The sequence below is a fragment of the Onychomys torridus genome, chromosome 9 (assembly GCF_903995425.1).
Source record: "Onychomys torridus chromosome 9, mOncTor1.1, whole genome shotgun sequence".
Lineage (NCBI taxonomy): Eukaryota > Metazoa > Chordata > Mammalia > Rodentia > Cricetidae > Onychomys > Onychomys torridus.
Window position 1 is genome coordinate 53,901,128 of NC_050451.1, and position 22,528 is coordinate 53,923,655.

A 22,528-nucleotide genomic window follows, 5' to 3' on the forward strand; every position below is an offset into this window, starting at 1 on the left:
TGCCTCAACTTCCTTAGTACTAGGATCACCACCAGCATGACTGTAGCACCCCACACCTAACTTTGTGTTTTGTGTTTACTCTCTTACATCTTCCAAGTCTTTAAACACATCCTAAATATGTGTAAATGGTTCTATGCTAAGATTATTGTACAGGAAGCTGCGAGAATTTATTGTTCTGTGGTTGTGTCCCTGTGGATACTGATAAGGGAAAGGGACCTGGCCTTTTGTAGTCCCCAAACATTTCCTTCTTTGCCTCAGTTAAAAAGAAAGAAAAAGAAGGAAGAAGGGAAAGAAGAAAGGAGGGAGGGAGGAAGGAAAGAAGGAAACAGTTAAATTCATGGTTTCTGACTATGGTGACCTTTGACAAGTTCTTGTTTTTCAGTTTTCCGGGCATTATCTATTTCTCTCGAGCTTTAAAATGGTATCACCAAATCAGTACTTTAAAGAGCGCAAGGAAGAGTCAGTACACAGTGTTTCCCAAGGCCCCCAAGTGCAGGCCTTGGTTCCAGTTCGGCCCTCCCAGGTTCCCAGTAGACCGGCCAGCTGGGCTAATAGGTTCAGCAGCTCCCACGGGGTCAGTCTCAAAAAGAAGTCATGGATTACATGCTGAATAATCCTAATAATTACCTTAGTAAAAGTCCCTTGGAGCCGGGTGTCCCTTTAGTCTCAGCACTCGGTAGGCAGGGGCAGGTGGATCTCTCATGAGTTTGAGGCCAGCCTGGGCTAGGTAGAGTTTCAGGACTCCCAGGGCTGTGTAGGGAGACCTTGTCTCAAAAAACAGGAACAAAAATCACAAAGAGCCCCTTAGAGTCATGTGGTGGCACAGGTCTATAATCCTAACCCTTGGAAGGTTGAGACAGAAGGACAAGTTCAAGGACAGACCAAGGTACATCGTGAAACCAGCTCAAAAAGGGTCCCTTAGGAAGATAGTCCCAGACTGCCATTTGGTGCAGGCCCGTTGAAAATCGTGGTGCAGAATCTGTTATCCAAACCTGAGTGGTCAAAAGGACTCCGGGTAACACCCTGAAGTTGCAGCATTGCCTTTAAGATGTTTTTCTTTGTTTTTTAAGGGCTGTTTGTCTTTAAGTTTTTTGTTTGTTTGTTTTTATGCTTTTGGGGGGATTTTGTTGTTGTCTTGGCTTTTTTAGTTTCTTGAGACCCAATCTTGCTGTGTAGTTCTGCCTAGCCTGGTACTATGTAAGCCCAGGTTGGCCTGGAATTCATAAAATCCTTTTATCTCAGTCTCTCTACGGCGGGGTCACAGGACTATGCCAGCATGCTGGCCTAGCGTTGCATGAGGTTATTCTCGTGAGAACTAGCCTGCACACTCCTGGTCGCTAACGGGGGTCGTACCAACCCTGGGCGGCAGGGGCACTGGCTTTCTTTTTACACTTGTAGGAACTGAGGCTGGTGGGTAATTGCCTACCTGCTCTGTCACTGGCAGCATGTGCTAGTTTCTCCGCTTGGCTTCTGTGGAGGGGGCTGGTCTCAGGGAAACCCTTATACACTGTGGGCAAATGACCACAGCACAACTTACTTCAAAGTACTCACTTTCCTGGTTGGCTGCACACGCAACACCCCAAGGTTTTCTCTCAAGTGACTCCAGGATCAGACCTGCTTGCTCAAAACCATAAATACAGCTCCCTGGCTGCACGTGGAGCCCCATTTTGCCTTGATCTTGAAATCAGTTACATTCATGTCCTGGAAAGGCAGCTCCTGTCTGGGTCCCTAGCCCTCTGGTGCTTTTCAGGACTGCTCTGGAGCTAGAGAAAGGGCTAACTGGTTAAGACTGCTTGATGCTCTAAAGACCTGAGTTCAGTTCCCAGGACATACCCACATCACGTGTGGCTCACAACCATGTGTAACGGCAGCTCCAGGGCACCTGGCACCTCGAACCTCTTTGGGCACCTGCACTCATGGGCACATGCCCCCACCCCTGCATAATTAGGAAGGAAAAAGATGACCTTGGCCAACCCTTCTAGGTGGGCCTGCTGTTCCTTCTTTCAGAGTCTTTCTCCGTGCTTGTCAAATTAGGAAATAGTGGCCTTTCCAAGCTATAAGCACCGTCTACTGCCTACTCATATTGCAGAAGAAGCCATCTGGTCACCCAGCTACTTATGTCACTGAAGCTAGACCACTGGCAGCCCTGAGCTAGTTATGCCCGAGGCTAGACCACCGGCAGCCCTGAGCTTCGTCTGCTAGAATATGCAGCCTAGGGATCTGGCTATTTCCTGGGCTCTGGGCAATCCTGCAGTTGACTTCCTGATCTAAGCAGATAGGTTTCTGGAGCCCTAGGCTAGGCAGGGACAGATACCTCCTACATTCAGAATGCTTATTGGAAGTGGGGTGGGGATCAGGAATCTTGAGTAATGCAGATTCTGCCTCTTTTGTTGTTGTTGTTGTTGCTTTGGGTTTTTTGTTTGTTTGTTTGTTTGTTTTTCCTTCGAGGCAGGGTTTCTCTGTGTAGCTTTGGGGCCTGTCCTGGAACTTGCTCTGTAGACCAGGCTGGCCTCTAACTCACAGAGATCCACCTGCCTCTGCCTCCCGAGTGCTGGGATTAAAGGCGTGTGCCACCACCACCCTGCTAGATTCTGCCTTTAACTTGCAAACTTTCCTGATAAACTGACTTTTTTTATGGCTGTGGATTGGCTAATCACCTGACCCTTGACTGGGAGACAGGGGGAGGGCAGTGTCACAAATGACATCTTTCAAAGAAATAATACTTTAAAAAAACCAGGCAGAGAGAAATCGCCTCTTCCTTCCTGCTCAGACTCAAAGCTTACATATAACTAGTATCTTAATTTTTTTCCCAAGTGATTTAAATTTTATTTTAAGACATTATTGCAAGCATATAGCATGCTCACACTGCTGGAGTTTATTGTCAGGGCTTTATAGTGAGAAATCCAAGGGAGTCTGCTTAAGGGGTATAACGAATTTATTAGGACATAAATTGGAAAAGACAACTCACTAAACAGAATAGGCGAGTCATCCGAATCGTCACAGGGTCCTGGAAGGCTGAGGTCCCGTCTCATGCTATTCTGCTGGCTGATTAGCCCATGAGGGAGAGAAGAGTCGAATACAAGCCTCTGAGGTCTTAAGGGTGACCCTGAGGCCATGCCCCAGGGGCTGGTACTTCAAGGTCATAAGTGGAAAGGTATCCTCCACAGGGCTTCAAAACTAATACTGGCTCAGAGGACCTGGGTTTCACTGTCAGCACTCAGGTGGCAGCTCGAAACTGCCTGTTAACTCCAGTGCCAAAGAATCTCATTACACACACACACACACACACACACACACACACACACACACACACGGTGCACAGACATACAGGCAGGCAAACACTCATACACATAAAATAAAAACAAATCTTAAAACACAAATATTGTAGCCGGGCGGTGGTGGAGCACGCCTTTAATCCCAGCACTCGGAGGCAGAGGCAGGTGGATCTCTGTGAGTTTGAGGCCAGCCTGGTCTACAGTTCGAGATCCAGGAAAGGCGCAAAACTACAAAGAGAAACCCTGCCTCGAAAAACCAATAAATGTAAATAAATAAATATTGTACAATGTGGTGTTTTATAATTTCAATATTACTTCAATTCTACAATTTGCTTTCTTGACTTTAACAAATGGTTGATTTTGTTTTGTTTGGGATAGGTGTTGGTTAAATCGGCGCTGCTCTTGGCTGGCCGCCGCCCACGGCAGCCATGCCGATGGAGGAGCTGCTGGAGGAAAGTCACGAGCTATGGTTACCTTTCTAGAGCTTTATTGACAGAGAGAGGGAGAGAGAGAGAGAGAGGGAGAGAGAGAGAGAGAGACAGAGAGACAGAGAGACAGAGCCGAGGGAAGAGAGCGGAAAGAGAAAAGGGAGACACACAGAGGGCCCACCCTCCTTTTAGGCTCGCCCAGGTCCCAGGCTGATGACACAATTAAGGACAGAACCCTTAAAATAGGGTCTTGCTATAAAGCCCAGGCTGACTTGGTGCTTGCTGTATAGCTGAGGCTGATCTCAGCCTTGCCATCTTCTTGCCTTGGGCTCTGGCGTGTTGGCAATACAGGTGTGAACCACTAGCGGTGGCTTCTGGATCTTTGAAAACACTAATGTGTAGGGTACATATGAAGAAATGTGCTTATCACAGAGGTACGGTTTGATGGCCTTCCCAGACTGAATCTCCTCAAGTCACCTCAGATCAGCAAGTATTTCCAGCTCCCCTCAGTAGCTGTTCTTGTCACTGCTATTTCTTCCTTCTTTTCAGAGACGAGCCTGCCGTGAGTCAGAATTTTGCCTGGTTGCACCCCAGAAAAAACAGTTCCATGTCTCTTGCCGAGGTGAAGTCAGAGGCAGAAACCTGGGCTAGGGAGGAGAGTCTGAGGGCAGATGCCTAGACCCAGAGATATTCAAGGCTGGGAGAGACTTTGGAAAGAGGCAATAACCAAGGTGTCAAACAACCTAAGTAACAGATCCAGTAACAAGTGCAGACCTCCAAATAATCCATCGTTGTTTTTGGCTTTGTGGATGTTTTATGTAACTATAACCCAAGCAGGGGGAGCAGGGTGTACCAGGAAAAGAGACTTCAGGAAGATTTCCTGTGTTTGGTTGAGCATGGACATTGTGGCAGGCCATGAACAAAGGTGTATACAGTTGTATCTCTCCTCCACTCTCCCATCCAAGTCCCAGACCTGGTCCAGACCTGGTCATTTCCAGGACCAGAGGAGATGGAGCATGCTCAGGGCAATATGGCAGTATCCTCTTCTGATCCATCCTGCTGGAGATAACCAAGCTGTCCTTTAGTTGTTTTTGAAATCCTCTCTAACAGTTTCTGACTCAATCTTCCCCCAATTGTGAGATACCTTAGGGCCCTACAACAAAGTTACAGAGGTACCTCAAAATGTTTTAATTTATTGAGACAGGGTCTTACCATGTAAACCTGGCTAGCTTGGAACTTGCTATGTAGACCAAGCTGGCCCTGAACTCAAAGAGATCTGCTTGCCTCTGTACCACCACACTCAGCTCATTTTATTTTATTTATTTGCGGATTTGGCTTTTTCAAGACAGGGTTTCTCTGTGTATTCCTGGCTGTCCTGGAACTCACTCTGTAGACCAGGTTGGCCTTGATCGTAGAGATCTGCCTGCCTCTGCCTCCTGAGTGCTGGGATCAAAGGTGTGCTGCACCACCACCACCACCACCACCACCACCACCACCACCACCACCACACCTGGCCTTGTATTTTATTCTATTAATAAATAAAATTAACTATTTATTCCAATTAACTCAAAAATTAAAACACCACACAACTGGTTTTGGGAAGCCATTCAAACACTTGTCCAGTTCTTATCTCAGTTAATTTCTCTGCTGTCAGAATGGCTATTGAGAAGCCATAGAACTTCACGTAGGGTTTCATACACTGTTAATCACATTGTATTCACTTATCCAACACACACACACACACACACACACACACACACACACACACACACACCATGACTGACTTGAAACTAGATCAACAATGGTTTATACCCTCTTTTATGGCTTGTGTCCTTTTGCCTGAAAAAAGAATTGTAATTTCTTTTAGACACACAGTCTTATGTAGCTTTGCTTGGCTCAAAAGTTCATCTATAGTGGAGGATAACTTTGAATTCCTGATCATTTTGTCTTTACCAAGCCTGGGGTATTTTATTTTATTTTTGTTTTTCGAAACAGGGTTTCTCTGTGTAGTTTTGGTGCCTGTACTGCATCTCGCTCTGTAGACCAGGCTGGCCTCGAACTCACAGAGATCCGCCTGTCTCTGCCTCCCCAGTGCTGGGATTAAAGGTGTGTGTCACCACCGCCTGCCGCCTAGGGTATTTTATAAATACTTAGGAAAACACAATGATATCGGGTATCTGTCATAATGAGCATGGCCTAGTAAAGGAAGAGCAGTTTCCAAATTAGCCTGCATTAAGTTCATTTGGATGATGTCAAGTCTTCACAGAGTTAGGTCTTGGTAGATGCTGTATTAAAAATGCAAGCACCATGTAAAGCCTGTTGGGGAACAGGAAATGACAGCAGTACTGTGCAATCTGATGGTAAGGTTTGGGAAACTGTGTAATGTTCAACAGGTGTAACACATCCCATTAGAAAGTAATAGCAGTTACTGAGAAGCAAAATAAAAAGACTGACTTATTTTCATGTGCATACATCATTTTTATAAGGAATTACTTACCTTTCAGAGCAGAAATACTTCAGTGCTTTGGACTTAACTGCTAAGAGATAATTCAGAAGTTTCTCTTGTCCTTGGGGCTGTGTGACCTTTGCCCAGGCCTCCAGCTCTCAGAGATCCAGTTCCTCAGGCTATTGGCAGCATCTCTAGCACTCCTCACTGACTGGATGTTCCACCGGTAGACCAGAGTCCAGGATGTGAAAACAGGGTTGGGCAGGACTCAATGGAGGCCATCCACTTGGGGCTGGTCCAGATGTCTGGGGTCTGAAGCACACACAATTGTTGGAGACTTTCTTTTTTTTTTTTTGAGCTGAGGATCGAACCCAGAGCCTTGCACTTGCTAGGCAAGCACTCTACCACTGAGCTAAATCCCCAACCCCTGTTGGAGACTTCTTTAAAGACAATAATGCAAAAAAAACGAGAGGTCTGAGACTGGGCAGGCAGCTTGCACGTGAAGGGCCCTGAAGCTTAAGATTGCTGCATTTAATTAGCCTCTGGGACTAGCTGGTAAAAAGCAGAAACAGAATTCCAACTCAGTCTTTTCTGACTCTCAAGATACAAGATGTGGATTTCCTCTTACTAAACATAACAAAAGAGAAAAGTCGGGGTTGTACAAATATTTCTAAAACTGAGAGCCTAGCAAGGTCACTCCTAATGGATCTGGGAGTGGGGATGCCTGTGTCTTCTGATTAGGTTTGTGAGAAGCAGCAGGTGTGGGCTTTGGCATCAAACATAGGTTTGAAGCTGGACACTGGCACATTCCTGTAATCCTAGCATTGAGAGGTTGAGGCAGGAGTACCTCTGAGTCTAAAGCTAGCCTGGGTTTATATAGCAAGATTCTCCAAACAAAGCCGGGCAGTGGTGGAGCACGCCTTTAATCCCAGCACTCGGGAGGCAGAGGCAGGTGGATGTCTGTGAGTTTGAGGCCAGCCTGATCTACAGAGCGAGATCCAGGAAAGGCGCAAAGCTACACAGAGAAACCGTGGGGGGGGGGGGGGAAGAAAAGAAAAAAAGAAAGAAAAAAGATTCTCCAAACAAAAACAAATAAGCAAACAAAACTACCAGTGCATGAATGAAAGCACAAATGAATGGATGATACATTGGTTTGAATTCTAGCTCCCCTACCTCCTAGATCTATGACTGTGGAACTTACTTCCCATTTCTGTTGTACATTCTGCCACTGGAACAGCTATGGGAAGCAAGCTTTGAGACGTGCCCTCCATTCGTACAGCTGCTGACATGCATTTCACAGATAGAAAAATTCCAGTAATAATGGAACCATTTACAAGTGCTTAAGTATAGAGTTGAACAGTTTTCCCTTGAGCAACACTTAGACCCAGGATACTCTACTAGTGAGATAAGCCCTAGCCCTGGTTTGTTGACAATGTGTAACCCAGTCTGGCCTTGAATTTTCAGCCCTTTTCCTGACTCTCAAGTACTGGGATTATACACACACCAACACTTCTAACTCAAGCAATGCCTTTTTAATGACTCTGAGCAGCTGCAACCCCTGAGTAGCATGTCATAACCAATTTTTCATCAGGAGAGACAGCTATGGAATTGGTGAACTCAGTTTTCAACCTGCCCATTTTCTCTTAGCAAGAATGAAAGTGAGGGACTGGAGAGAGCACTCAGTGTTTAGGAGCATTTGCTGCTCTCATAGAGGACCCAAATTCAGTTCCTAGCACTCACATGGTGGCTCACAACCATCTGTTAACTCCAGTTCCAGGGGATCTGACTCCCTCTTCTGACCTCTCCAAGCTCTTCCATGCATGTAGTACACATACATACTGTTAGTTATTTATGTGCTCTTACCCCACGAGGAACACGTCCCGAACACAACAAATCCACAGAAGAGCTGTTTATTAATAGAGGATAGAGGATAGAGGTGACAGGCCTGTGTGAAGCACAAACATGAGTGAGGAGAGGAGAGAAGAGAGACCTGTGCAAAATGGCACTGGCTTTTTAAAGAGTGGGCCACGCATGCATACAGGACATGTGACTACTCCACGCATATGCAGAGATTACATGGCCGCTTGCGCTTTACGCAATCATGTAAAGCCACGGAGTCCTAGACACGCGAGATGTTCTGACCTGGAAATGGCTATTTTGAACCGGAAATAATTAGGTGGTCTGCTGGGCAAGCCCAACCGTGTGGACTTGTTGTGATTTTTCTATCACATACACTTAGGTAGATACACATAAATATTAAAAAGAGAATGAAGATGATTACCAATAAAAAAATCAATAGACTGGCAAGCAGGAGACTGGCTTTCTGGGAGTGAATGAGGAGTAACACACCCCTCCAGAAGGTGGGATTAACTGAGATAACACAAAGTAGCTTGTCTTCAGCAGACATACTGCTTCTCTTGATCACCCTCTCCCTTCTCTGCTCCCGGACAAATATCACGTTCGTTTGGAGATGAAAGAGATGCAAACTAGTTGATAGAGTTTCCTGTGAGTGGAGGAGGGACATACAGCAAGTAACTGTCTGCAAAAGATGCAAATCAGATTAGGCTGGCATATCTCCTCCTGGTACCCAGGCTTGGTTCAGCACCCTGTTCACGAATTTCCGGAGGTCTTTGCCACTCAGACAAAGGTCAAAACTTATCCCATTAGTTGGGATTTCTCCAAATTTGGCCTCAACAGCCCTCCAACACCTTGTCTTACTAAGATCCAACATAAATCTCTCTTCTTATCCAACTGGTTTCTTTGCTCACCCCTAGAAACATCTGTCGTAGCCTTAGCTGAAGAGCCACCTCCTCCCTAAAGACTTCTTTCCATACATCCAAATCTTACTCATCCATGGGGACCATCCAGGTCCTCTCTTGCATTATTTCTAATGTCGGAATGCTCTCAGCTCTTGCAAGTCCTATGTGCTGTGTGTGTGTGTGTGTGTGTGTGTGTGTGTGTGATGTGTGTTTTGTGTGTGGTGTGTATGTGTGTGTGTGTGGTGTGTATGTGTCCATACATGGGCATGGAGGCCATTCAAAGGACACAGGATGTCCTGTTTTATCATTCTCTGCTTTATTCCCTTGAGATAGGATCTCTCCTTGTACCTGAAGCTAAGGTTAGAAGTAAGCCCCGTGATCCTCTTGTCTCCACCTCCACCCCCTACCCTAGCTTACGGGTGTCCACAGGGGCAGTTACTGGGATCTGAACTCAGGTCCTCTGCTTGTACAGCAAGCTCTTACCTACTGAGCTACCTCTCCAGCCCCAAATCCTACCCTTTGTACTATCCTCCCTCTCAACTCCTGTAGGATGGCAATAACAGCAGAAAAATAAAAACTCAGTTCTGCGTCTTATTTGCTGTTTACCTCGACAAATACCCTTTCTGGCTTCCTATACTTCTAGCGTTGAGTAAGAAAATGAAAGTTCCTTTAAACATGTTTAAGATTTATCTTTATGTTGGGCAGTGGCTGCATACGCCTTTAATCCCAGCACTTGGGAGGCAGAGGCAGGCAGATCTCTGTGAGTTCAAGGCCAGCCTGGTCTATAGAGTGAGATCCAGGAAAGGCGCAAAGCTACACAGAGAAACCCTGTCTGGAAAAAAAAAAAAAAAAAAAAGATTTATCTTTATGTTATGTGTATGTGTGAGACTCCATGAGTGTATATGTGTATCACGTGTATGCAGGAGACCACAGAGGCCAGGAGAGAGCATCATATCTCCTGGGACTAGAGTTACATGTAAGCCACATATATGCATGCTAGAAACTGAACGCAGTCCTTCTGAAAGAGCAGCAAGTGCTTTTCAGCCCCTAAGACTCCTTTTCTTCTTCCTCCTCCTACTTGTGAAACAGGGTCTCTCTCTCATGTAGACCTTGATGTCCCTGAACTCACCATGTAGACCAGGCTGGTCTCAAGCTCAAAAGAGATCCACGTGCCAAGTACCGGAATTAAAACTGTCAGCTAAAATTCCTTTTAAGATGAGCCCCTGGGGTAAAATTACATTTAACAAACATTGATAGAGTTGGGGGCTGAATATAAAGAGGCTGGACAGAGGAGAGCAAAAGGCTCTGTTCTGAAGGAACCTGAGCAAACACTCTCTTGTGGAATTCACTGAACCAAGGGTCAAGAGTCAAAATAGCAGGGACCAATGAGTCTCCTACTGTCTGGGCCCTGTGGCCAACTTCTTTCTCAGCACCCCATCTTTTTCCTGTTCCAGCATCCCACCACTCACACCTCTGTCCTCCGTACCACATTTGGTTCATGTCGCACAGGACAGTCCTTCTAATTTGTTGGTGCTGGGTCTGGGAGTTCAGCCTAATCTCAGCTGTTCAGGAGGCTGAGGCAGGAGGGTCACAAGTTCAAGGCCTGCCTGGGCTATATTAAGTGGCGACCTGAGTGAAAGTTTGTCTCAAAGTAATCTGTAAGAAGAGAATGGGGATGTAGCTCAGTGGCGGAAGGTCGCTGTAGCTGGCACAAGATCTGGGTGCAATCCCACAAGATTTTCAAGATTACTAGTCATAAACTGTATTTGCTTGTCATTATAGCGACCTTATGTTTGTCCCTCCATCACACCCCACCCCTGCGTGTGGTAACTTTGGATCAGGCCCCCAAAGCCTCATCTGGATGCGGCCCCTACTGGCAGGCATCCAGAAGCGCGTTAAGAAGGCAACATACAGCCAGGCGGTGGTGGCACATGCCTTTAGTCCCAGCACTCGGGAGGCAGAGCCAGGGGTATCTCTGTGAGTTCAAGGTCAGCCTGGGCTACCAAGTGAGTTCCAGGAAAGGCGCAAAGATACACAGAGAAAGCCTGTCTGGAAAAACCAAAAAAAAAAAAAAAAAAACAAAAAACAAAAGGCAACATACACAATGTCCTTAGTGATTTCTTTGATTAGCTTGGATGCCAAGCCCTTTTCTGCTGAACACCTGACCTACCCCATTAATCTATGCGACATCTCTGTTAGGTAGTTACTGTCAACTCATCCAGGTTACAAGTCATCTCTGGAATGCGGCAGAGAGAAGTCAAATGACTTGCCCAAGATAACGAGTAGGTGGAGAAGCAGGCCATGGAATTCTGGCCTGCCCGGTCCTTTCTCTTTTAACAGGCACAAGAAAGTACTGCTGGGAAGGTTCCCACTTCCCACTCTCTGCCAGCTGCGTCTAGCTCCCGGAGCTACCTTGAAGGTGACTGGCAGAAGGGCTGTCCCTGGGTGAGGTGGAGGCTGAGAGGGTGCTGACTGGCCTGGCCTGTGGGTTTGGAGTGGTCACTTTTTTGACCCTGAACTGCCGTTAAGAGACCAGACAGAGAAGCAACAGGAGGCCGTGTCTGACTTGGGATCTCCTTTCTCAGTCCTGAATCTCAAGTTCGCTCACCTTCGAGGAAAGAGCAGCCAGAGCCCCCCTAACCGCGCAGGAGGCATGTTTACGTAGCCGGAATGCATACGTTCAAAAACCGAAGGGCGACTGTGGGGCTCAGGCAGAAAATTTAAGAGGTTCAGCCGGGCCAGGGAGACAGGGAAGATGGAGATGGGGGAGCGCGCTGCGTCTGCAGAAACCGCTCTGGTACTCACGCAGCCGCTCCGAGTCCCAGCGCGCTTAGCGGGCTGGAGCAGAGCCAGGCAGCGCAGGCCGCAGGGCGGGGCGGGGCGGGGCGGGTCTTGGCCACGCCCCCAGCCCGCCTTTTTCCCTCCCGCCCATAGCGCGAGTCACGTGGGCGCGTGCGCGTGGGCGGGGCGGTCCCTCGGGAGGAGGCTCGCTGAAGGCTGGGGGCCTCTTCGGCTCCGCGACCCGGCGAGAGAAGGAATGGAGGGAGGGGCGGAGGCGCGCGGGGCGGGGCCTGTCGTGGGGGGCGGAGCCTGTTGCTAGGGTTGGGGCAGGAAACTGGGCTCAGGGGCCCGGCCTACTGGCTGCGGGCTCCGGCTGCTTGTTTACTCCTGGCGGGGGAGCAGTAACCCGGTGTGGGTAAAGGAGGGGGCAGCGGGAGAGCGAGCGCGAAAACGCGGCCCGGAGTTATGCGCTGAGGGAGCGGAGCGGGCTGGGGCTGGGGGCTCCGCGGCAGGCCTGGAAAGGAGCTGTAGGGTCGGGCCCCAGCGCAGTCTTCAAACGAATTCCTAGCGGCGGCTCAGCTCCTCGCCTGTGCGCCTTCCACCCTTCATGCACACACATTACTGTAGTTGGTGAAGGGTGCATGCACACCGTTTTTTAGGCCCTGAAATGCTTGGATCCTTTCGGGTAGGGTTGTAAAGCTGTGTTCCTTAGCGTTGCTACCCTGAGAGGTGGACACCCGCTGCGTGCTGTTCCTGAGTGGGTCTCTGCCACTTTTCTTAATCCAGGAAATGATTCCTTTGCTCGTCCTCACGTCGTTTGCATGCCTGCATGTAGCCAGTCCCACAAATAAGTTCTTTTGGAATTGTTCTAGGCAGTTCAGTCTCGTCGCGCTTGGTTTTTCTAATTCATGGGATGAGTCAAAAGGGCTGCTCACCCAACCCAAGGGCTCCACCGAAGAATTTGTAAAAATTAGCGAGCATCGGACAAATGCCTTCCTCAACTGAGTTTCCTCTCATCTGAAAAATACAGAGCACAGAGAAACTGTAGCGAATGTCATTTGATACTGTATTCATAACCACCATATAGCTATTTTATACCTGAGGACTTGAAACTCTTAAAGATACTAGTTGGTATCTTTAAGATACCAGAAAAAAAGCAAAGGAACAAGCGGGAACAGGAGGCCTTTGACTCCCTAAAGGCGCTGACTCCATTGTATGAGGATGTGTGATGTTCTGTCACTGGGGTGTCTGCATTTGGGACATCACTCCTCTGTTCCCTGGGGTTAGTTATTAAATATTTATTATCATTTTAGATTGTATGTGTGCTTGCGTGTGGGTTATGTGCATGTGAGTACAGGTTCTGGCGGAGACCAGAGATGTGAGATCTTTTGGAGCTCAAGCTATAGGCTGTGGTGAGCGGCCATGTGGGTGCAGGGTACTGAACTCTAGTCCTCTGGAAGAGCAGCAAGCCCTCTTGCCCCCTGAGCCAGCTCTCCCTGTGGTTTTATTTGGCTCCATGATCATAGAATCCTACCCTTTCTGGGATCCGTGGCCAAGAGGGTGGGACTTTTTATCTCAGCAGTCAATTACAGTCTTTCCCCGTGACCAACAGGAGGTGGTTGGGAGAGAAAAGATTGTTTTCGGCTGGAGTTGCCAACAAACCTTGTTCCCAAGTATATGAGGGAAGTCCTTTGGGGGAAGGGAGGCTCTTTTGAGGTAGGAAAAATAAACGGAACTACTAAGATAGAGCAAACAGACATGAGAAATTTGGAAAACTCAATCATTACAAGGTTGTTTAAATTTGGGCTCTCAGGGGCTGGGGATGGGTCTGGCTCCATGTTAGAGTACTTGACCAGCATGGGCAAGGCCCTGAATTCAATCCCTGGCACATTATATTTCTCAGTAAAGCAGGCAAGTTTGCGTTTTTTTGCTTAAGCTAGCATAAACCGAGTTCCTCTTACTTAGCTCTAAAAAGAAGTCTGACTAATAAGTTTGGCACGGAGTTTATTTTTCCCTCCGAGAATAATGGAAGTTGGGTGCTGGCCACAACTATCACTTCTTAAGTGTTCTACTTCCCCGTAATGAGTCATGCCAAGTGTGTGTGTGTCCCATGGATGTGGGTTAGACAGAAAGAAGCAAGTCCAATCCTTCAGTATTATTACTGCCATTGCAAACAGGATATACTTTAACAGGCCCAAATTAAGGTTTATATAGATAACACTTAACCCTGAGATCCTGTAATTGTCTGAATTGTGAATAGAATATAGACTGAAATTCTAGACTATTTTCATTTATGTATTTTGTTTGTTTTTGTTCTTGTTTCTCTCTGTAACCCTGGCTGTCCTGGAACTCATTCTGTAGATCAGGCTGGCCTCAAACTCAGCGATCTGCTTGTCTCTGCCTCCTGAGTGCTGAGATGAAAGGAGAGGGCCACCGGAAACTTCCTGGCCAATTATGTATTTCTTAAAGAGTCTTGCTAAACAGCTCAGTCTGATGCTGACCTGAAATGCATGACCTTCCACCTCAGCTTTCCCAGTGCTGCTAAGGCCAAGTTTATTTATTTATTATATTCATCATTCATCTTATTTGATTGACACAGCCTCTCGTGTATCTCAGGCTGACCTTGAACTGGATTCATGGCCACAGATGATGACCTGCTTCCATCTTCCATGTGCCATGGGTGAGCACCATCTTAGTTGGTTCTGTGGCATTGGAGATCAAACTTCATGGCTTCATGGATGCTAGGCAAGCACTTTGCCAACTGAGCTCTGTCTCCAGTCAAAGATAGGTTTGTGAGATGAGACTACTTGGTTTTTAAGGACATAAAAAAAGGAAGACAAGAGAGAGTAAGGAAGGGAGGGAGGAAGTCTGATAATTATTAGTCGGTTAGAGCTGAAGGATAGATAGAAACATGGACATTTGCAATCACTAAATCTTAGACACCAAGAGTCCCTGATGTGTTGTTCTCAGTCCTGAATAGTTCCAGTGAGGAAGAGCTGGGCAGGTCACCAAGGAAAAGGGTGTCAGTGATCCATAAAGAGCATGGGTCGAGGATAGTCTTGTCCATATTCTTTGTCAGCAAGGCCATTCTGAGGGCCAGTGGGGGGAAAGGGGCTGTGTGTACGTACTCCTTGGAAACCCATTAATCTGCCATTGGCATGAAAGTTTATAAGAGACAATAAAGCTGAAATGATGGCTTTAGAGAGATGGCTCCGTGGTCACGAGCACTTATGCTCTTGCAAAGAACAGGGGTTCAGTTTCTAGTACCTACATGATGGTCCACAACCGGCCAAAACCTCATACACGCATGCAGGCAAAATGGTCGAACACATCAGTCAGTCAATCAGTCAATCTAAAATTAATGAATAATTTGAACACCTGAGATGTCTGAAATGCTAAGCCCTGTCTCCTCCTTGACTCCTCTGGGGGAGAAGCCTCCTCTGCCTGCTGAGAGGAGGTCCCTGAAAAAAGCTTCTCTGCAGAAGGCAAGTGAGAAGAGAAAGGCTGAGGACAGCAGGAGAGAGAAAGCAAGAGAGAAACAGCAGATGTGGGGATTTAATTTTGAGGAGAGGAATTTGGAAAGAGGGTGTTTGGAAGCGTTGTTGTGTGTTGTGCAATAGAATTGCTCCTTGGCTTCTTCCCATCAAAGAGTCAACAGAGAGGCCAGGGATGTAGCTCACTTGGTGGAGCTCCTGCCCGATTGGCCCTAAGCCCGGAGTTCTAGCTCTAGGCCTGCATATGCCAGGTGGGATGTTGCATGTCTGTAATCTCAGCATTCTGCAAAGTGGAGGCCGGACGAACAGAGGTTCAAAGCCATCCTTGGTTACATAGGGAGATGAAGGACAACCATGACAATAGATGAAACCTTGTATAGCAAAAGGGGTGGGGAATAACAGGTGGGCATGATGGATGAGCAAATAAAAGAAAGCACTTGCCCAGCAAGTCTGACAACCCCAGGGTAGAAGGAGAGAACTGATTAGTGAGAGTTGAACTCTGACCTGCATACTCATGTGGTGCATGTGTGCATGCCTGAATACACACACACACACACACACACACACACACACACACACACATACACATGCACACACACAGTAACAAATACAGATTTAAAAAGAGGATGCAATAGTGTGTTATCTTACGGTCTTTTAAGAAGGCCTCACATAGTTATTATTGAGCCAACCAATTAGAGCAGATCAAAGAAAAAGAAACATCAGGTTCCCAAATATGTCAGCTGTTAGAATAGTGGTGACATTTTCAGTGTGATGGGGTCCGACGGTCATAACTGGTAAATCACGATTATTTTGTCAGCTCATGGGGAGTTCTTATAGACCCAGCTTATTTTTCCAGTGTCTGCTCTTGGAAGTGTACCTGGTTTTATTACCAGTTCTCATCTGAATCCATTGAGGAATGGGGCAGTTTGCTTTTTTGTCTTGGCTTGAATCAGTCCTTTGACTCCGAAACTTTTTGTTTTTTGGTTTTGTTTTGTTTTTGACAGGGTTTCTCTATATAGCTTTGGACACTTTCCTGGAACTCACTCTGTAGCCCAGGCTGGCCTCAAACTCACAGAGATCCGCCTGCCTCTGCCTCCTGAGTGCTGAGATTAAAGGCGTGCGCCGCCACCACCCAGCTCCAGAAACTCCGTGAGAGAAACCTGGGACTAGTCCAGTGGGGTCAGGTATATACCATGATGGTGGGAAAATGAAGAACAGTAAAGCACTCGGAGCTGCAGTGTCATCTCTCCAGCTCCAGAAGATGATGATCCTGTGCTGGGAGAATTATGCTCTACCACGCCGAGACACATAGGAAGACATTAATAACTTGAAGTTACCAAGTGGTGGGTTTGTTCGTTGGAAATGGGCTAGCTGATGCTAAAGTATATGCTAGGCATTTCCTGGCTTTTAGTATTTGGTGTAAACTAGCTGGCTCGTGAGCCTTAGAGGTTGCCTTTGGGTGACTAGCTCTGGTCATGAATTAAGTAGGACAATAGGAAATATGAGAGGGATAACACCCTCCAACTGTCTGGAATGGACTAAAGTCCTCACCCCTACCCTGAAGTGCTAAAGCAGAGAATACTTCCTTATTAGCCATTGCTCTTGTTCCCCAGGAGGCACTGAGGCAGTTCATTACGCCCAGAGAGAGGGAGGGTTGGGATTTGGTAAATCAACAGTTTATAAGTGAGAACGTTGTGAGATTGGCCATGCTGGAGACAAGCTCTGGAAAATCAGAGTGCTCCCAATTGGATAATACGAATGGGTAATTGAATAGGACTTTAATAATTCATAGGGCCTCTATCTCAGTGTATTAGATGGTTTACTAAAGCAGGATGTGGTTTAATGTCTAATGAATTGCAGTTTAAGAGAATCAGTGTGGTGATAGCTATCTTAGGAGGCTAAGACTTAGCTTTCTGGGAAAGTGTTTGACTCTCAAAAACAAACAAACAAACAAACAAACGAACGAACAAACAAACAGGCTGGAGAGAAGGTTCAGTGGTTAAGAGTGCTTATTACTTTCCTAGATGATCTGAGATTAGTTCTCAACATCCATGTTGGGCAGCTCACAACTACCTGTAACTCCAAACTCCAGCTCCAAGGGATCTGACGCCCTCTTCTGGCCTCTAAGGGCACTACACACACACACACACACACACACACACACACACACACACTTAAAAGTGAAATAAAATCTTTTTTTTTTTTTTTTTGCCGGAGCTGAGGACCGAACCCAGGGCCTTGCACTTGCTAGGCAAGTGCTCTACCACTGAGCTAAATCCCCAACCCCTAAAATAAAATCTTTAAACAATCCTAAAGTAAGACCCAGTTTTCTTACCTAAATTTTGAGTTTAAGCATAAACACTGTTGTCTAAAACTTAGATTCTCCTCAAATGCAATTTTTAAAGATTAAATAATTTATTGGAAAAAGTTTCTACCCTTTTTGTAGTTAGATCAGGATAAATTTCTTCAGGGGAGTCTCCACCCCTTAAAAGTTCTCCCACCTCTTATTATTGTCAAACTGGGAACTCAGTTCTAGCACACCGGGTTTGGGAGACAAACCACCTCCAAAAACAATGCAGCCACCTTAAAAATAAAACAAAACCAAAAGCCAATTAACCTTGTATGTGTGTTCCTATGTGTGGCCTGGCCTGTTAGTGGAAGTCAGAGGACAATTTGATGGAGTCATTTCTCTTATGTCCCATTATTTGGGTTCCAGGGATTAAATTTGAGGTCATCAGGATTGGCAGTAAGCGCCTTTACCTGCTGAACTATCTTGGCCAAGGCATCTTGTTTTATGTTGTGATACCTCACACAACTCTGACTTATTTCCCTTGTGGGTGGGAAAAGCTGCCCTAGGCCTCGCTAAGATCTTCTCTGAGAAGACTCTTCCTTCAGGGGCTGTAACAGAGAAGCCCCTGGTGACATTGGGAAGTACACAGTGGCATTCATTAAGTTGAATTCAATCAGTGTTTTTTGTTCTGAGTAACTTGCCTGTATCTGGGAGGCTCCAGGGTGAGAGCCATCCAGATAGCCAGAAGCTTGTTGGTCTTCTCTACTTCCCTAGGGACTTGATGTGCCTGGGAGAGCCACAGATCAGCCACCTTCAAAACGGTCCTGTTCTAGATCTTATCACTGTGCTTCAAGCGCCGAGATAAACAGACTTTCCACTTTCCATCTCTGTTTTCTGCCCTCACTAGAAAGCAGGCAGGGTTGTCCAGAATGAATTTCCTGTGTCATAGAAACCGCAGAAGCATAAAATGACAAAACCATATGTGCATATATAGCCTGCCTGGGCTTACACATTCTCTTCTACCCAGAGTTCTTAGGCCTTGTGTTCATTTTCCCCCCCTCCTTTAGTGAGTATGGATTCTTGCTGAGATCTGGTTGCAAAGATTAGAGGAAGTAGGCATAGAGCTGAGAGTTTGTGCACCGGAGTGTCTCCAGCTGTCTACATGTGTGGGAGTTTGTCTGAGTGAAAGTGTATAGCACATCTAAGCCAGGTACTTCAGGGATACCCCGAAGCTTTGAACAACCTCACAACCTATCAGTCCTCCAGCGATGGAATGCGAAGCCTACTTCCTCCAGAAAAGCCTTAAGACAAGTCCGAGAGAACCGCCATTTGCCCCTGGGTGCATTTGCAAACTGCTCTGCAAACCGCTCTCCTTTAGAATCTCTGACTCTTGTGCTTCTTAGAGAGAAAAATGTTTGGGATAGGGGCTGGGCCATTTTTTTTTTTTTCTTGTGTCCACTAAGATACATTGTGACTTTTCTCTGCTAGAGAAAAGCACCGAAAATGCTACAATTGCAAAAATAGCATCTTATTCTTTCCATCTGAAACTCACAGCCTGGTTTTGAAAGGACCGCAAAGGAAGCTGTGTTCAGAAGTGTGTATTGAGAGAAGTGTGTATTGAAGAAGCGGTAGTGGCTCCTACTTTGACTAAATAAGAATCGAAGCCCAAACAACTGAGCTGATAGATGCCCTGCTTTAAGGTAGCTAAATTCTGGAGGGTGTTCAGGGAATCAAAGTTATAGATGGGCTTGACTCATGAGTATTCTGCCACACACTTGTTTTCATTTTCATGTATGTGTGAAGTACCCATGTGTATATATGTACATTTGTATATTTTGGCACACATGTGCACATGAATACACATGTATGTGTGTGGACGTGAGTATGGAGGCCTTAGGTTGAAGTTGGGTCGATCAGGAATCATCTCCCCTCTCTCTTCCACTTTGTTCACTGAGGGAAGCTCTCTCAATCAAACCCAGAACTAGCCAATATGGCTAGTTTTCCTAACTCTCTTGTTCTGGGAAATCTGTTGCAAACTTCAGAGGCTGGAATTATAGGCAGGCCACCAATTCCACTTGGCATTCATATAGGTGCTGGGGATCCAGACCCTAGCCTGCATGCTTGCTGAGCCTGTGTTTTAACTACTGAACTATCTCCCCAGCTCATGAGTACCTTTTTGATGGACTATGCAGATCTTTGATTTCTGATTATTTAGCAGGTATCTATGAGATGCTGAACGCTGTCCTAGAAGCTGAGGACATAGCACAAAGAAAACCTTTGTTCTCATTGAAGTTGTAGCCAAGCAGATGGAGACAGATTGTCAGTGGTAACAAGTGCGAAGACCAGAGATTGCTCCTCGGTTAAGGGATGGGGTGGTGATGGGTGGAGTTTCAGATATGTTAGAAGGAAAAATGTCTCATGCGTGTGAGCAGAGATGCAATTAAATACTAGATGTCTAGAGGAAGATCATTCTAGAGTCTAAATAAGCAGTCTCAGAAAGGCCAAGGTGGGGGCTGATTTGAGAAACAGCAAGGGGCCAATGTTATTGAGGTAGGTCAGAACTCCTTGGGGCCAAGATCACATGGCCTTGTAGTGAGTGGATGGAGGAGGCCTTGGAGGTTTTGAGCAGAAGAGCGACAGGATCTGAAGGATCTTTGTACTTTCTGGGGTGTTGCATAGACTATGGAGAGGCCACAAAGACAGGTGGGAGGCAGGAAGTAGAGGTGGTGGCTGGTTCAGGGAAGCGTACTGGAAATAGGACATTCGGCAGATAGTACCAATAGAGTGTTTAAAAAAGTGTATTACGGAGTTGGGGATTTAGTTCAGAGGGTTCGGTCCTCAGCTCTGGCAAAAAAAAAAAAAAAAAAAGTGTATTACAGGATTTGAGGTAGGAAAGAAGGGAGAAAGGAAGACATGGAGGGAGGAAAGGAGGAAGGAATGAAAGAAGAAAGGAAGGGAAGAAGGAAGGGAGGAAGGGAGGAAGAAAATTAGTTAAGGATGCTTCCAAGGATGTGTGCTCTGGGAAGAGAACTAGAAGAATGTTGTCCTTTACTGAGCTGCGAGGGAGTGAACTTGTCAAGGGCCATCAGAAGTCTGTTTTTGGACACCAAACCCTGGAGGTTTAGTGTTGGGATGCCAATCGGAAAATTGGTGATAAGAGTTTGGGGTTGGGGATTTAGCTCAGTGGTAGAGTGCTTGCCTAGCAAGTGCAAGGCCCTGGGTTCGAACCTCAGCTCCACAAAAAAAAAAAAAAAAAAAAAAAAAGAGTTTGGTGTTCATAACCGGGCGGTGGTGGTGGCACATGCCTTCAATCCCAGCACTCGGGAGGCAGAGCCAGGCGGATCTCTGTGAGTTCAAGGCCAGCCTGGGCTACAAATTGAGTTCCAGGATAGGCACCAAAACTACACAGAGAAACCCTGTCTCGAAAAAAAACCAAAATAACACCCCAAAAACAAACAAACAAAAAACAAAAACAAAACAAAACAAAACAAAAAAAGAAACCAGGAACCCACACAACATTTAAAGCATCTTTGAACTGAGGGTCACTTGGACAATAGAACACTGTTACTCTTTCCCCAGACAGCAGTTCATTCATCAACAAATGCTTAAGATACTGTGCTGTATTGGACATAAGGCACAGTTGTATTATGTATTGGACATAAGACATCATGGACAACGAGACTGGCCTGTAAATCTTTAGTCTTGTGGGAGATTAAGAAGAAAGAATGGAGATTTCAGCACAGTGAGGAGGGAGTAAGTTGAGGGTGTGGGGACCATGGAAGAGGCACCTCATCTTGTCTCAGAAGCCAGAGAAAACATCTCAGGGAACATGCTCCCCTAACTTTCCTGCTTAGGGGTGAGTAGGGAGAGCCATGTAGACCAGAGAGGAGGAACAGTGTTTTAAGCATAGAATGTAGCAGGGGACACAGGAAGACATGCATTCTGACGAATGACTGAGGGTGTCTGGGGTGCAGCATGAGAGGCAGGTGGACGCTGCAGGCTCGCCAGGAGGGTTCTATGGGCAGCGCTGGGACTGTATTAGAAAAGCTACAGGCAGCCTCTGGGGAGCTTTAGGTAGAGGAAAGAGGCCAGGGGAAGGGTAGGTTGGAGAAGCCACACCTGTAAGAGTCTGAGGAAGGTGGACATTTTAGACGTAGAGTGTGTCCACAGAACATTAGGTAGGCGAGAGGAAGAAGCAGGCAGGGTGTGCTTGCTTAATCTCAACTGATGGGAGATACTTTAATGGAAAGGGGGTACAAGGTGCTAGCATTCTGGTAGGGAGCTAGGGTGAGAGAGGAAGGAAGATAGGCCGAAAATGAGACAGCCCCCAGGAAGGGCAAGCCCTTTAACATGGAGGAAACAGGCAGGCGAACAGAACTGCATATTCAAAATGACAGTCTTTCCAAGCACACTCTGCTTGGCATGTTGTGTGTTGTGAGTATTCAGGGCCAGCGGTTGGCTTCTGAGGGAAGGTTCTTCATGCTGGGTGTCCGTGTGTTTGGACCAGGTGTTGTTTGTGAAGGGATATTCTGAGTTGGGGCTAATGTGCAGAACTCTGGAATGTACATCCTACTGCCTGCAGTTAAAAAAAAAAAAAAAAGGAATTTGTATCTAACATATGCTGGGAGAGGACATATGTCCCCTAACAGTCTGATTCCAAGAAGAGATTTCAACCAGAACAAACTATGGGCTCTGTTCATATTCAGAGAGGATGGGCTTGCTTTGCACACAGTGGGGGCATATGTTTTGTCAACTGAATGAGCATTTCAGTTTTATCTAAACTCAGTCGTTTTAGGAAGCAGGGGGCGTATGTTTGGTTAAAAGTTTATATGAAATAGTTTAAGAAAAACAAATTCAGTCTGGGTATTTAAACCAGTGGTAGAATGCTGGCCTGGCAGGCACAAAGCCCTGGGTTCAATCTTTAGTATTGCAAAAATAAATGAGTAAGTAAATAGCCAGTACTGGTGGTACATACCTTGTAATCCCAGCACCAAGAATGCAGAGGCAGGTGGATTTCTTTGAGTTCAAGGCCAGTCAGGGCTATACAGAGACCCC

At 46.4% G+C, this 22,528-nt stretch overlaps 1 long non-coding RNA gene across 1 annotated transcript; it reads right to left on the minus strand.

The window, feature by feature from the left end:
- Positions 1-3,954: 3,954 nt before the first annotated feature.
- LOC118590897 lies at positions 3,955-11,725 on the minus strand. Its single transcript, XR_004945870.1, has 3 exons — positions 11,517-11,725; positions 6,201-6,461; positions 3,955-4,762 (listed from the first exon to the last, which is right to left on the minus strand). It is a non-coding gene; the product is annotated as an uncharacterized LOC118590897 (long non-coding RNA).
- Between the last annotated feature and the right edge of the window lie 10,803 nt (positions 11,726-22,528).